The sequence below is a fragment of the Erinaceus europaeus genome, chromosome 1 (assembly GCF_950295315.1).
Source record: "Erinaceus europaeus chromosome 1, mEriEur2.1, whole genome shotgun sequence".
In the NCBI taxonomy this organism is placed as follows: domain Eukaryota; kingdom Metazoa; phylum Chordata; class Mammalia; order Eulipotyphla; family Erinaceidae; genus Erinaceus; species Erinaceus europaeus.
The window spans coordinates 34,737,129-34,752,539 of NC_080162.1; positions in this window are offsets into that span (position 1 = coordinate 34,737,129).

The following is a 15,411-nucleotide window of genomic DNA, read 5'->3' on the forward strand; positions in this document are numbered from 1 at the left end:
CCTATTCTTATATGTGAATAAAATACAGTCTAGATCATTTCTGTGCTGACCTACCATTCCAGAGGGAGCACTTTTAAAAATGAGAATGAAGCATCTGCTAGGAAGAGTCGCAAGCTAACAGAGGTCCAACTCACAAAACCCACTCCCAGATCTAGTACTTGAAAGTTGAATACAAAATACAAGGTCAGATTAGATTGCCAAAGTATAAACAAGCCTCTGATAAAAGAACAGATTGTCTCTTTGAGGAAGGGCAGATAAGGGACTATTCCTGGTTCCAGTGGGCTACTCTGCTGTTATTTTCAACAAAGTTTTGTTGGAGCACAGCCACACTATGTGTTTAGATGCCCTTTGTGGCTACTTTGGCTCTAAAATAGGGACAGATGAGCAGCTTCAAAAGAGCCCATTGCCCGCCAAAATAGTGAAGAACAGAAACTCCTAAAGTCATTACACTGTAGTCCAAAAGCCTACCTTCCAATTTGTTCACTACTCTTATTCACAATAAAAAAATAAAATAAAATATCCAATTCCAAACATACATGTGCACACAGACATACACACCCCAAAATGCACACACACAAACTACACTGAGATTGAGAGTATTCATTTAACAGTGGAAGCATAATACTGTGGTTTCCTTCTATGTGATTCTTCTGTGTGACAACACAGAAGTATATGTACTGCTTGTGGTCTGTATTTTTAATGTCAGTGAGCATTTCTGTTTATTGACTCATTTTATCATACAAAACTGACATGAGCTTCTTATTTATCTGTCTCCAAAGGATCAAAATGCTTTAATAAAGATGTTAGTTCCTTTAGGTTTGGGAAGGAATGAAATAGTTAGTTAAATGCTCTGTGACATTGAGTGAAAGCTTCTCATTCCATGGAACTAGAGAGCCAGCAAAACAGATCCAGGGGACCCATAAAGTCAAGGGTACCACACTTTCCAAATAGCCAATTAGGGCCCCCATTCCTAAAGCAAATAAATAAGAAATATTTGGAGTGGAATTCAGGGATTTCATTAGTTGACTAAATCCTCAGTGGGGATGTATACCTTGTATATGGATTATGGCAGAGTCCTTTGCTAGAGGAAAATGCAAAGAAGAAACAGAGCAGAGTCAGAAGAACAGAGCAATCTCATTTTTTTTCAAGGTAGAGGTGAAGATTCACAGATAGGAAAGGGCTTTTCACCTGGTGGTCTTTAAACAATGGTGTGTACCAGAATTCTCTGGGGATCTTGTTAAAAATTGCTTTTCCCTGGACTAGACTCTAAGGGACCCAAGGCTGTATAAGGTTGACTTGGACTTCTTTAATGCTTATACTTTCTTACCCAATTCCTTGGCAGGTACATATACTCTAAGTAGCTGGCCAGGGGTTACTCTCATCAATCATCACAATTATAAGCTCACTTTTGATGCTGTGATTCGGTGTGATCTTTTCTGCTACTATGGGGCCCAAGCCACCTTCCCTTCAAATTACATTGGACTTTCTACTGAGAATCCATGGTAGAGCTTCTGATGAGCAGGCAAATGAGATCAAAGGTTCTTATTCTCAGCTGTGGCTGCCTGGAGAGTTGTATAAAATTAATATTCTCTCCAGTGAAGTCATCATCTGAAGGGTGATTGACACCCCAGAGCACATATCCATAGATCCCTGGGCTCCCTTGAATTTGTGCCTCTCAGTGGTTTCCCATCTCTTGTGCTTGAGTCATGCTTGACTTGCCTATTATCCTGTCCCCTCTCTACTCTGCTAATAAACATATCACTTCTGTGTATATATGCTTCTCCCTCATCTCTGTAATTTCTGAGTGCTACTTGTCCTCTGTGCACACTCTATGACTCTAGGCTTCATGTGCCCTGGGCATATGTGTCATCCCCCCAAAGGCATGAGTGGACTCTCAGAAGTTATAACTTACTTACAGGGCAACAAAGAAGAGAAGATTCCAGGAACTAGATCTCCAGTGAAATCACACTGTCCACAAAATCTCATAACCATGGAGAATCATTTTTTATTTTATTTTTCTTTTAAATTACTAGAGAATATTACAAAATGAATGCCAGTCCCTGTTCAGGCACCATTTGCCGGTCTAGCTTTGTGGGCGGGAGACAGATGACCAAGGACTCATGGCTGAGCTGGGAAACAGTATCTTGTTTATTAATCAGATACATCGCCTTTTATGCATCTCTTCACTGGAAGTGACAAGGGAAAGGAAATGACTAGGAGAGGGGGAGGAGCAAAAAAAGAGCATGAAAATAGAAAGCTTCCATCTAACCAGTGGGGATTAAACCAATACCCTGCAGGCAGGATGGGATCCAGGTAAAACAGTGGTTATGTAAATAGACCAAAGACTCAAGCAATGTAACAGAAGGGGTCTTAGAAGCAGAATTTAGAAACATACCAACAAATGAAGTAAGGACAGAGTTCCTATAGACAATAGTGAGGACAGGTGCTTTGGGCTGTATTTATTATTTCCATGTCCTGGGAACAATGAACACATACCTAGAGTTCCAAACAGCTCTGCTATATGATGCCCTATTTATTCACCCTTACTTTGTTGTGTTCTGTGAAGTCATGTAATATATATATATATAAATTTTTAAATTTATTTTAAAAAGGAGACATTAACAAAACCATAGGATAAGAGGGTTACTACTCCACACGATTCCCACTACCAGATATCCATATCCCCTCCCCTGATAGCTTTCTTATTATTTATTCCTCTGGGAGTAGGGAACCAAGGTCATTATGGGATACAGAAGGTGGAAGGTCTGGCATCTGTAATTGCTTCCTTGCTGAACATGGGCATTGACTAGTCGATCCATATTCCCAGCTTGCCTCTCTTTTTCCCTAATAGTTTGGGGCTCTGGAGAAGCGGGGCTCCAGGACACATTGGTGGGGTTATATGTCCAGGGAAGTCTGGTTGGCATCATGCTAGCATCTGAAACCTGGTGGCTGAAAAGAGAGTTAACATACAAAGCCAAACAAATTGTTGAGCAATCATGGACCTAAAGGCTGGAATAATGCAGATGAAGTATTGGGGGGTGGGTACTCACTGCAGACTATTGTGTACTTTTTGCCTTCAGGTATATATTTTTCCCTAGTTTATGGATACGTGTCCATCTCTATCTAATGGGACCTGGTCTATATCTAGGTTTTGGAACTTTGTTTGGAAATGAACCACCTGGAATGGAATTAGAGCATAATATGAAAAGAAGGTCTCACCTGAGTAATGAAGCTGAAGGGTTATCATTCCACACCTGAAGTCTCTGGTCACAGTCTGAAGTGAAGCATGGTAAGGTGGTACTCATTGTGTTGATTAGGTTGGGATCGGCAATGCAATATTATTTGATATGAATTGCTTTTATTGTGGCTTTATGTTGAATATTTCTTGAAAGACTTCAATGAGTGGCATATATACCCTAATATTTTATTTCAGGATAAAAAAAGGGGCACTAAGTATATTTTATTGTAAAATATTTGTTTATGTAATCAATGAGACTGGCTCAAAAGTATGGTGAGTAGAGAAAGAAGGATGAAAATAATTTCACCTGCTGGAGATTAAAACTGGGTTATCAAGAGGACTTATCTTCCTCTCTATCCTTCCAGAACAACTCAGACATTTTCACATCTATTCCCACACAGACTTGAACTTGAAATCTCTTTCCCTCTCTCCATGGTTACCACCCTGATTCAGTGATTCAGACCATCACCAGCCCCCACATCCTCAGCAATACTTAGGAAGATTCTTACCCCAATCTGAGAACTCTGCAGTGAAGTCTGTCAGTGGAGTCCTCAGTCTTCAGGTCTAAAGGTAGGAACCTTTTCTGACTTTTGATAAGGTCCTTACTGCCGCTCAATTCTTTCCCATCACTATAATTTTAGTCACTTAGCTCCAACCAGACAGCAATATTATGGGGGGAATGATGAGTGATACCTACCTCTGGCTCTTTGCATGATCCTCCCGTTGAGTTCATTTTCTGTCGACCTTTCTCTGTATTCAGCCATCAGTTTATAGGGACACTCCCTCATTGTGCTGTCTGATAAGGTTCCAACCAAGTGCTCGCAGAATATACAGCTATATTTTCTTTCCGGCTTCTTTCAATAGCCAAGATAGTCTGATTAATCAAATTGCCTTTAGGGAGTAGTAACAGCTACCTTTTGCTTTTTCCAATCAACTAGGAAAAGCAATGAAAATCACCTGAATTCAACAAAATACAACCAGGATCTCTTTAAAAAGTCACCAAGCCACAGATGAGTACAAAAGTAGTGAGGGAGTGACTCCCAGGACTAAAAGGCCATACTCAGAGATGGCTGGCACCATACTGGTAGTTTGGCAGAGGCTCACCACTTCTTGTTCTGAATAAAAGAATGACAGTTAAAAAAAAAAAAAAGAAAAAAGGAAACAAAAAGAAAATGACCTAAGCCACAGGATTGTATAGGCACATGTGGCTTGAGGACTGAAAGGCTGTGTGTAAGTGATTTCTAGGACTAAAAGTAGGTGCTCAGAGAAAGCAGTCACCAAATTAGAATGGCGGCTGATACATTCAACTTTCAAGTTTTAGCAAGAAAAAGAGTGCCATTATTATTTTTTTCCCCTGAGCCTGAAATTTGATATGCAGGTTGATCCCAGTTATTGTCTGGGGAGATGATGTCATGGCTGGAAAAGTAACAGAAAGCTCGAACAGGGAAAAGAGTAGCTGACTAACATGAAAAGGGATATAAATATTGTTGACTCTAAACCCCATTGATTTGATTTGGTCTGAGGCCCATATTCAGCTTAGTAGTCTATGTGACCTCTGCATCCCTGTAGATCTGAGCTCACACTCTATGATCATGAGTAGGAAAATTCCAAGCTGCCCCAATATCCACCCATCTTCCTCAGGTGTAACATAGAGTATGTTGTCCATCTTCCCTTCTGAGGATGGAACATTCTCTACCATTGTTGATCCAAGTTGAGGGCAAGGTCCTGTGGGGGGCCCACAAATGGTTCTATTTTGTTGTCCCTGATAGAGATGACCAGTAACAATGAAGAGAGGGATTTATTTGAGGTGTAGGTCCATTATGTCTGTTAGGAAGTGAACTGCCTGGAATGAAATTAGAGAATACTATGAAAGGAAAGATCTCACCCAAATAATGAAGATGAAAGATTGGCATTCCATGCCTGTGGTCTCTGGAAACAGTCTGAAGTGAAGCATGCTGGGGTGGTACTCATTGAGTTGATTAGGTTGGGATCAGTGGATACAATATTATTTGGCATGAATTGAGAGACGCATGTAGGAAAGTGAGCCCTAGAAGTTCTAGGACTGGGGTAAATATAGGCTCTATAGAGGAAATGTGATATTATTGCTGCCTTAGGGTTAAGAAGACATTATAGTCACATTATTTGGTAATTGGGTTAACTGAAAAATCCCTTTGTTAGCATTTTCTGTGTCATACACAACATCACCATAATTTATCTCCTTTGATATCACTTGTATATAGCTGTGCCACTGGTTGCTTCTGTTCTCCTGGTCTAGGGTTTTGAGAGAGTCAACATATCAAAGAGTCAGCCTATGTATTAAGAATACTCAGTCTGTGCTTTAAAAAGTTTGAGACATTTGATCAATTTCCCCTCTCATATTAATTAAATATTTATATGACTACAAATTAATAGGTGTGTACATAAACACCTTTCTCACCAACAAAAGACTGTGTCCCATCCCACCCCCAACCCCCAGCGTTCCAGGAAGCCAAATATCTACCCTCACCCTCACCCCAGGTTTTTTACTTTGGTGCCTTACTCCAAATTCAGTCAAATCCTGCTTTGTGTTTCCCTTTCTGTTCTTCTTACTCAACTTCTGTTTATGAGTGGGATCATCCCATACTCATCTTTATATTTTGACTTAGTTCATTTAACATAATTCCTTTTAGCTCCATCCAAGATGGGACAGAGAAGGTGGATTCATTGTTCTTAATAGCTGTGTAGTATTCCATTGTGTATATATACCAGTTTTCTCAGCTGCTCATCTGTTTATTTGATTTGGTCTGGGGCCCATATTCAGCTTAGGAGCCTATGAAATCTCTGCATCCCTGTAGATCTGAGGTCACATTATATGGTCATGAATAGGAACATTCCAAGTTGCCCAAATATCCACCTATCTTTCTCAGGTGTAGCATAGAATATGCTATCCATCCTCCCTTCAGAAGATGGAACATTCTCTACTGTTGTTGATCCAAGTTGAGGGCAAGGTCCTATTGGGGGCCCACAAAGGGGTCTAGTTTGTTGTTCCTAATAGAGATGACCAGTAATAATGGAGAAAGGAATTTATTTGAGGTCTAGGCCCATCATGTCTGTTTGGGAATCTCAAGACTTCGTGAATAGGGCTCCAGCTGATGGGGTGGCCTGATAGTGAGTAAAGAGTCATCATTAAAGTATGCCAGTCTCTTGCCCTTATTCATCTTTTGCATTCCTTGCTTTGATAAGGTTAGGTTTGGAGTGAAAGAACTGTAATAGGAAGTAGGTAAGGAGGATAACTAAGTCTAATTAGATACTATTGCATTAGATACTTTATACTGACACACTGCAGACTACTGTGTACTCTTGCTTTCAGGTATATATTTTGCCCTAATTTATGGATAGATGTGAACATATGCTTTAACTTTGAAAAATCCGTTTGTTAGGATGTGTTGTATCATACAACATCACCATAATTTATTTCCTTTGACATTATTTGTATATAGCTGTGCCACTGGCTGCTTCTGTTCTCCCTGGTCTAGGTTTTTAAGAGAGTCAACATATCAAAGACTCAGCCTATGTATTAAAAAGACTTAGACTATTCTTTAAAAACTAGTATAACCACAGGCCCTTTGGAATATAAGTAAAATATGCCTACTAGCTATCTACAAAATGGAAGATCCCCCAACTCTTCATCTGTAGTATTCCAGCCTTTAAGTTCATGATTGTTCAAAAATTTGTTTGGCTTTGTATGTTAACTCTCTTTGCAACCACCAGGTTCCAGATGCTAGCATGATGCCAACCAGACTTCCCTAGACAGACAACCCACCAATGTGTCCTGGAGTTCTGCTTTCCCAGAGCTCTACCCTTCTTGGGAAAGAGAGAGGCAAGTTGTGAATATTGATTGACCAGTCAACACCCATGTTCAGTGGGTAAGCAATTACCTTCCATCTTCTATATCCCACAATGACCTTGGGTTCATACTCCCAGAGGGACAAAGAATAGGAAAGCTATCAGGGGAGGGGATGGAATAGGGAGATCTGGTGGTAGAAACTGTGTGGAGTTGTACCCTCTAATCTATGGTTTTGTCAATGTTTCCTCTTTTTTTTTCAACTTTATTTTATTATTTATTTACTTAAGAAAGGAGACATTAACAAACCGTAGGATAGGAGGGGTACAACTCCACACAGTTCCCACCATCCAGTCTCCATATCCCATCCCCTACCCTGATAGTTTCTCATTCTCTATACCTCTGGGAGCATGGACCCAAGGTCATTATGGGTTGCAGAAGGTGGAAGGTCTGGCTTCTGTAATTGCTTCCCCGCTGAACATGGGTGTTGACTGGTCTATCCGTACTCCCAGTCTGCCTCTCTCTTTCCCTAGTAGGGTGGGGCTCTGGAAAGTCCCCAAACCTAGATATAGAACTGGTCCCCTGAGATAGCATATGTTCACACGTGTCCATAAACCAGGGAAAAAGATATACCTAAAAGCAGAAGTACACAAAAGTCTGCAGAGAGTATACGCCCCCAACACTTCATCTGCACTATTCCAGCCTTTAGGTCCATGACTGTTGATCAATGTTTCTTTTTTATAAACAAAAAAAAAATTAAAAAAAGAAAAAGAGCATTAAAACACACACACACACACACACACACACACACACACACACACACACGCTCCCACCCTCCCACCCCGCACACACCTAGAAACTCACCAGTTTACAACTGTGCCTTCTCAAGTCTTCTCAAGTCTCCACTGATTTTGTCCCACACAGGCTGAAACAGCAGTGTAGATCCTAAATTGACATCAATATTCACCTTTATCCTTATGACTGATTTTGTTTTGCATAATCCCTTTGAGCTTCTTCTATTTTTCCTGTGAATGACAAAAAGTATTTTCAGGGAGTCGGGCTATAGTGCAGCGGGTTAAGCGCAGGTGGCGCAAAGCACAAGGACTGGCATAAGGATCCCAGTTCGAACCCCGGCTCCCCACCTGCAGGGGAGTCGCTTCACAGGCGGTGAAGCAGGTCTGCAAGTGTCTATCTTTCTCTCCTCCTCTCTGTCTTCCCCTCCTCTCTCCATTTCTCTCTGTCCTATCCAACAACGACAACAACAATAATAACTACAACAATAAAATAACAAGGGCAACAAAAGAGAATAAATAAATAAAATAAATATAAAAAAATCTTCTTTAAAAAAAAAGTATTTTCATAGTTGGTTATTTAAATCACCTTTTATTTAACATAAATTTATAATATTAAAAGGTTTTCTCTCTCATCCCTTATACACCAACAAAGTTCCTGTGTCATGTACCAAATAGATACTTCCCTTACTCCTCCTCTCCATACCACCATATCCTTCTAATAACTGGTATAGTTTTCACAATGTCTAAGAATAAGTTTGATTATTATTTTTGCAAGTTTATTTGTTTTATTTAAAAGTATTCCACATATAAGTAATAGCATAATGATCATGCAAGGAGACTCTCATGCCTGAGTCTCCAGAGTCCCAAATTCAATCCCAAATCACCATAAACCAGAGCTGATCAGGATGTGTGTGTGCATGCGTGTGTGTGTGTGTGTGTGTGTGTGTGTGTGTGTGTGTGTGTGTGACTAAAATAAAATAATTTTTAAAAACAAACTTATAGTGGTCCGGGAAGTGGCACAGTGATAAAGCTTTGTACTCTCAAGCATGAGGTCCTGAGTTCGATCCCCAGTAGCACATGTGCCAGAGTGATGTCTCATTCTTTCTCTCTCCTCCTATATTTCTTATAAATAAGTAAAATGTTTAGAAAAAAATCTTATAAAGGGTCTGGGGCTTGGCACACCTGGTCAAGTTAACTATATTCCACATATCTGGTAGTATGCCACATCACTCATCAATAGTTGCTTAAGTTGCTTTCATACCTTAGCTATTGCAAATCCATCTGTAGTAAACATTAGGATAGGCATGCCTCTTGTGGTAATATCTGTATTTTTGAATGAAAGAGTACCAAGAATTGGATCATATTGGTAGCTCTGTTTTTATCTTAATGAAACTCCATGCAATTTTGCAAAATGTCTGTACCAACTTTATAGTCCAGGGTTGGGCTTCTTCCCTAAGGAATGGCATATACCTGTAGCCCTGCTTCACGATTTATGAAGCTTTCCTTTTGTGGGGAGTTGGGTGTGGGGAGTGGGGAGAGGAAAGGCTTGAACCCAGGTCCTTGCTCATGGTAACATATGTGGTGAACTGAATGTATCACTGCTAGCACCTCTTCATTGTTTTCTGTTTTACAGATGCTATGTAATTCCATGTTGTTTCAAACTAAAAAATATAAATTATTGAAAATAAAATTTTAGTTTTGTTAATGAAAACAATACAAAGGAATGGGGTATTCTTCTTCTTCTTCTAGCGTTTGCCCTTCTTCTGTAGCCAGTCAACAGCATCAGGTTGAGCCTGATGTAAAGTTTCGAGACCTCCTTTGAAGCTGGAAAGGTGGCAGTCGTTGACTATGTGGGTCATTGTCTGTAGCCGCAGGGGCAGTTCGGGTCATCTCTGGCTCCCCAGCGATGGAACATAGCGGCGCACTGGCCATGGCCTGTTCGATAGCGATTGAGGAGAGCCCAATCATAATGTGCTAGGTCAAAGCCGGGTTGACGCTTGCAGGGGTCTGTGATGAGGTGTTTGTTCTTTACCTCAGCTGACTGCCAGCTCTGTTTCCAAGAGTCTGGAACAGAGAAGTTCAGTGTAGGCGTAGGGGACCAGATTGGGTGATGAGACCTCAAGCGTTGAACAGGGTGGGCGAAGATATCCACGTATATTGGCAGGTCAGGTCGAGTGTAGACGTGGGAAATGAACTTAGATGATGCCGCATCCCGACGAATATCTGGCGGGGCGATGTTGCTAAGAACTGGCAGCCATGGAACCGGGGTGGAACGGATGGGTCCAGAAATTCTCCTCATGGAGGAATATAATTTGGAATCGACCAAGTGGACATGGGGGCTACGGAACCATACTGGGGCACAGTATTCTGCAGTGGAATAGCATAATGCCAGAGATGATGATCGCAGTGTGGAAGCGCTCGCACCCCATGAGGAGCTGGCCAGTCTTGCAATGATGTTATTCCTTGCGCCCACCTTTGCTGCAGTTTTTATGAGATGTTTGTGAAATGACAGAGTGCGATCGAGAGTAACACCAAGGTAGACTGGCTGGGCTTCATGCTGGATTCTCGTATCGCCAAGCAGCACATTAAGCTCATGCGAGGCCGAGGCATGGTGTAGATGGAAAACAGATGATACCGTTTTTGCAGTGCTAGGAATTAGTCGCCATTTTTTACAGTAATCAGATATCAGAGACATGTCTTTCGTGAGTGTTTCCTCGAGGCTGTCAAACTTGGATGCCTGAGTTGCACAGCAGATGTCATCGGCGTAGATGAACTTCCTTGAAGAAGTTTCTGGGAGGTCATTGATGTAAATATTAAATAGCGTAGGAGCCAGAACAGAGCCCTGGGGGAGGCCACTTGAGACAAGTCTTCATCTGCTAGACTTGTCACCCAGATGTACCCGGAATGTTCTGTTTTGGAGAAGAAACGATATAGTGTTGGCCACCCATGGAGGCAGGCATCTTGAGATCTTGACCAGGAGACCACGGTGCCAGACCGTGTCATAGGCTGCTGTGAGATCAACAAAGACAGCACCATCTTTAAATTCTTCTGCAACCCATTTTCAATGTAAGTTGAGAGGGCCAAGGCTTGTTCGCAGGTAGATCTTCCTGGGCAGAAACCAGCCTGGGCGGGTGATAGGAATTTCTCTGTAAGATGAGAAATACGTGACAGAAGCAGCCTCTCAAGGAGTTTGTAACACACGGAGAGGAGAGAAATTGGTCTATAGCTGGCGGCCAGTGTTGGGTCTTTCTTTGGTTTCAAAACCACTATAATCTTCGCAGGACACCAAACTTTGGGCATAGACTCAGATTCCAAGATGTGGGACAGGAATTAAGTGAGCCACTTCTTTGCCACGGGACCCAGGTTAAGAATGAGTGGTGATGTTATCATTGCCAGTAGCTGTTCCCGGTTTAACCCTCTTCAAAGCGTCTTCCAGTTCAGACAGTGGAAAGGGAGAGATTTTTGGAGATGGACAAGATAACCGGAAGTGGGATGACCACTCATGGGAAATTTCTCTTTTCCAGACTGGGTCGATCTTAGCACGTCCAACTTGAGTTAGGTGACTGGCCACTGAGTTTGGATCGACCTTCCCGAGGTGTATCTCGTGAGTACCCATTCATTGGGGAAACTGACGATCCTTCCTAGCCGACTGAATCCACATGGATCCCAGTCACTTTCAAAGCCAGCAACAAGCAGCTCCTGCCAGCTTTCAAGCTGTTGGTCCTGCTCTTCGAGTCCTCCAACTTAATGTTGAGGGGCTGTCCTTTGCCAAACGTGTTCTTATTGGTCAATTGGCGATTCAGCATCAGGCAGATGTTATCTGCCTACAAGAAACACATATAACAGTCGATGAAGCTGCTCGATTCACCATCAGTGGATTCGATTTAATATGCTATAATCTCCATCCTAAACACGGCCGAGCCATCTACGCCAAATCGTGTCTTGCGGATGTTTACCATTCGGCCTCTTCGACCTTCTACGACTCCATTACTGTTGGAACTATTCAGCTCGTCAACGTATATAAGCCTTCCAGTGCCTCATGGCATAACGAGGTCCTGCCTAGCCCGAATCACCCAGCCGTTTACGTTGGAGACTTTAATAGTCATCACCAAGACTGGGGATATTCCTCCACTCGTGCTGATGGCTCTATCTTAGCCGAGTGGGCTTCAGCGAATGACCTCTGTCTATTATACGATCCCAAACAGCCAGGCTCTTCTCACAGTGCTAGATGGAATAAAGACTCATCACCCGACCTGTGCTGGATTAGCACAGTCAACGGCCAAGCCTTTCCCACTACAAGACAAGTTCTGTAGATCTTCCCGCACAGTCATCACCACCCAGCTATCATCCACATTGGTCTCCAGCTCCCACTGATTCTGTGCTCGGAGAAACTAAGAACTTTCGGAAAGCAAACTGGCGTCTGTTCAGGGTATTATTCTATGATATAAGATCTCAGTTATGCAAGGTGGATGATGACCTGAGATCCTCTGCATAATGTGCCTGTAATTAACAATCTAGTGATGTCACTGAGATACTGGTAGAGCTTGTTCAAAGTATCTTTACCCCTACCCACAAAGGGAAATTGTAGAAAGCTACAGGTAGGGGTATTATCTTGATTGTCATAGCACTGTGCATATGCATCCATATGTCTAAATGCATCAGCTTCTACAAATGAAACAGGTGTACTTTTGTGATCATGGTATCTCCTCTACCAGGTAAGTATACAGGTGTGCTTTCTGTATATTGATTATGTGTCTATAAAACCTTAACAAAATCATTTCACTAATCATTTAGCTGGCATTCACCATCTGTGGGTGGTCTACAATAAGTGTCAATCTCATAAACCTGAGAGTGTAAAGCATGCCTCTGCATTTCTGGCTTTAAATAAAACTTGACCTAATTCTGAAACTCTGCCCAAACTGGCGTCCATATTGTTATAACTTAAGTGAAAACCATTAGTAAGTTCTGCAGGAGTTTATGCTTAAATTACAAAGTACCAGCTCTGGAACAATTGTCACTGGGCAGGCCACCACCTGGGAAGCGACACAATAATGCTCGGGTAAAGGAACAAAACTGGTCTTTGTGGAAGTTTAATCAGTGAGGAGCCAAAATCTGTCTGTGGACCACACTGTGCTAAGGGTGAACTATTGAATATGGTGGGGACACTGAGGTCTGTGTACATTGTGTGTGTAGTTGGGGGGGGGGAGGGCTGTCCATATTCTCTACCTAGGACTGTGATCTAAATTTGGGAACCCAAGGCTTTCCTTTTTTCCACATTTGCTCATTTTCTTTTGCAGGAATCATTGGTAACTTTCCCAACCAGAATGAGCACATTGTCAACTATGCTAATTGTTCTGCTTTGAAATGCCAACAAGGTAGGGTTGACCTCTGACAGAAACAGGACTGCCTCATATGTTGAGAGACTGGGCTTCACAGCTCCTCCCTCTAGCATCAAACTGACAGACCACTAACTGACTCAGAGAGCACTTGCAGTGGTAGTGTAATTGAATGAGATATTATTGTGTCTTTATTTGTGATCTTTTGCATTACATTCCACACTACATGATGATATTGAGGTCTGTGTGTTGGGTTCATTTGGGAGTCTCATGATTTTAGGTCAGACACACTCTTGCTGCCTATTACAAGTCTTAACTTTATTTAACAACCCTAGTGCACTTAAGATGAAAATTACCTAAGATGAAAGTCAGTTTTTTTTTCAGGGGGGGAGCTCTCTTATAAGACAACATGGAAAATTATTGACAATATCAAGCAAGTATTATATGTAATCAGCAAGTCTCTGGTTCATTCATTCATTCCCTCATTAAACATTTATTGAATATCCATTATTAGCTAGTTCATCTAGTGGGGATACCATTTATCTTTGGATCAATATGCTGCCTTCACATACTTCTATGGCCGGAACTATAGATAATCCTTTCTAGATGGCACACACAACTTTTGTAAGCTGCGAACGAGTTTTGACTATGTATAAAAAAGAGTTCAAGGGAGTCGGGCGGTAGCGCAGTGGGTTAAGTGCACATGGCACAAAGCGCAAGGACCGGCATAAGGATCCTGGTTCGAGCCCCGGCTCCCCACCTGTAGGGGCATCGCTTCACAAGCGGTGAAGCATGTCTTCAGGTGTCTATCTTTCTCTCCCTCTCTCTGTCTTCCCCTCCTCTCTCCATTTCTCTCTGTCCTATCCAACAACAACGACATTAATAACAACAACAATAACCACAACAATAAAAAGGGCAACAAAAATGAATAAATGATATTAAATTAAAAAAAAAAATTAAAAAAAAAAATAAAAAAAGAGTTCAAATATTTACATAAATGGAATACTTTAGAATAGGAAAAAAATAGTTGTTTTTGAATGTTGGAATGATAAGTTTTTTTTTCTATTAACTTTCTGCACTACAAATTTTCTTCAATAAACATGCCATGAAAGAAAGTATGTATTTTAGCAATAAAACATTGCATATGCTGAGTGAGTTTATTATCAGTGGTAATTCATTTTTCACGAAGCTGAATCATAAAGTGTAATGATGTCAACCACACTCTTAATGAATTGATCACACCTCTTCTTTTTCCCCATAAGTATCCTATCTAACAAAACATGAATAAGTACTGAATATCTGTTAATTTACTTAATATATCCATACAGAGTCTGGAAAAAATTCAATGAAGCAGCAAGAGTACAGTATGAATAAAATACTGCATATCTGATGTATTTCAGTTTTAGTTATTGGAAATAAGAAAATCAGGCAAAATATACTTTGGAGGAATAAAGTTGCTTGTGACTTTCCATGATAAAATAAAAAAAGGCAAATCAAAGAAAAATAAAAGTTCTCAAAAATTCTTCAGACATTCTGTCACAAATAAAAATGTGATCATATGATCAATACAATAAACCTTCCAGTAAATGGACATGAGTGGAATAGATCCTGCCTGTGAGATATCATACTCCATCTGGAACATTGAATTTAGCACATGGGCTTTTATTATGTCACAGAAAAATTTACCACATCTTAGTCAAACAATATACACAACATGATTGATGGAAGACATGGCAAAATAAAATGTTTAAACTTAATTTAATAAGAAATGCATAAGATCAATATAAAGGCTATATGAAATTAATGTCTAAGTTAAATAAATAAATAGTGCAGGGCTAGGTACTGGCACACTTGGTTGAGTGCACACATTACCATAAACAAGGACCCAGGTTTGAGACCCAGCTCCTCACATCTGCAAGGGGGATGCTTCAGGAGCTGTGAAAAAGATCTTGGCGTGTTTATCTTTCTGTTTCCCTTCTCTCTACCCACTCCCCTCTCAATTTCTCTCAGTCCTATCGAAAATAAGAGGGTGGGGGGAGAAAGGGGGAAGAGATGCTGGAAGGAATGAATTTGTAGTGTCAACACCAAGATCCAGCAATAGCCCTGGTGATAAATAAATAAATAAAAGCTATAACTTCTTATTCTATGATACAAATCATAACAATCTAAGGATTTCCATTTTACCCCAATAATTTTTATATTTAAGAAGTTGGTGATAAA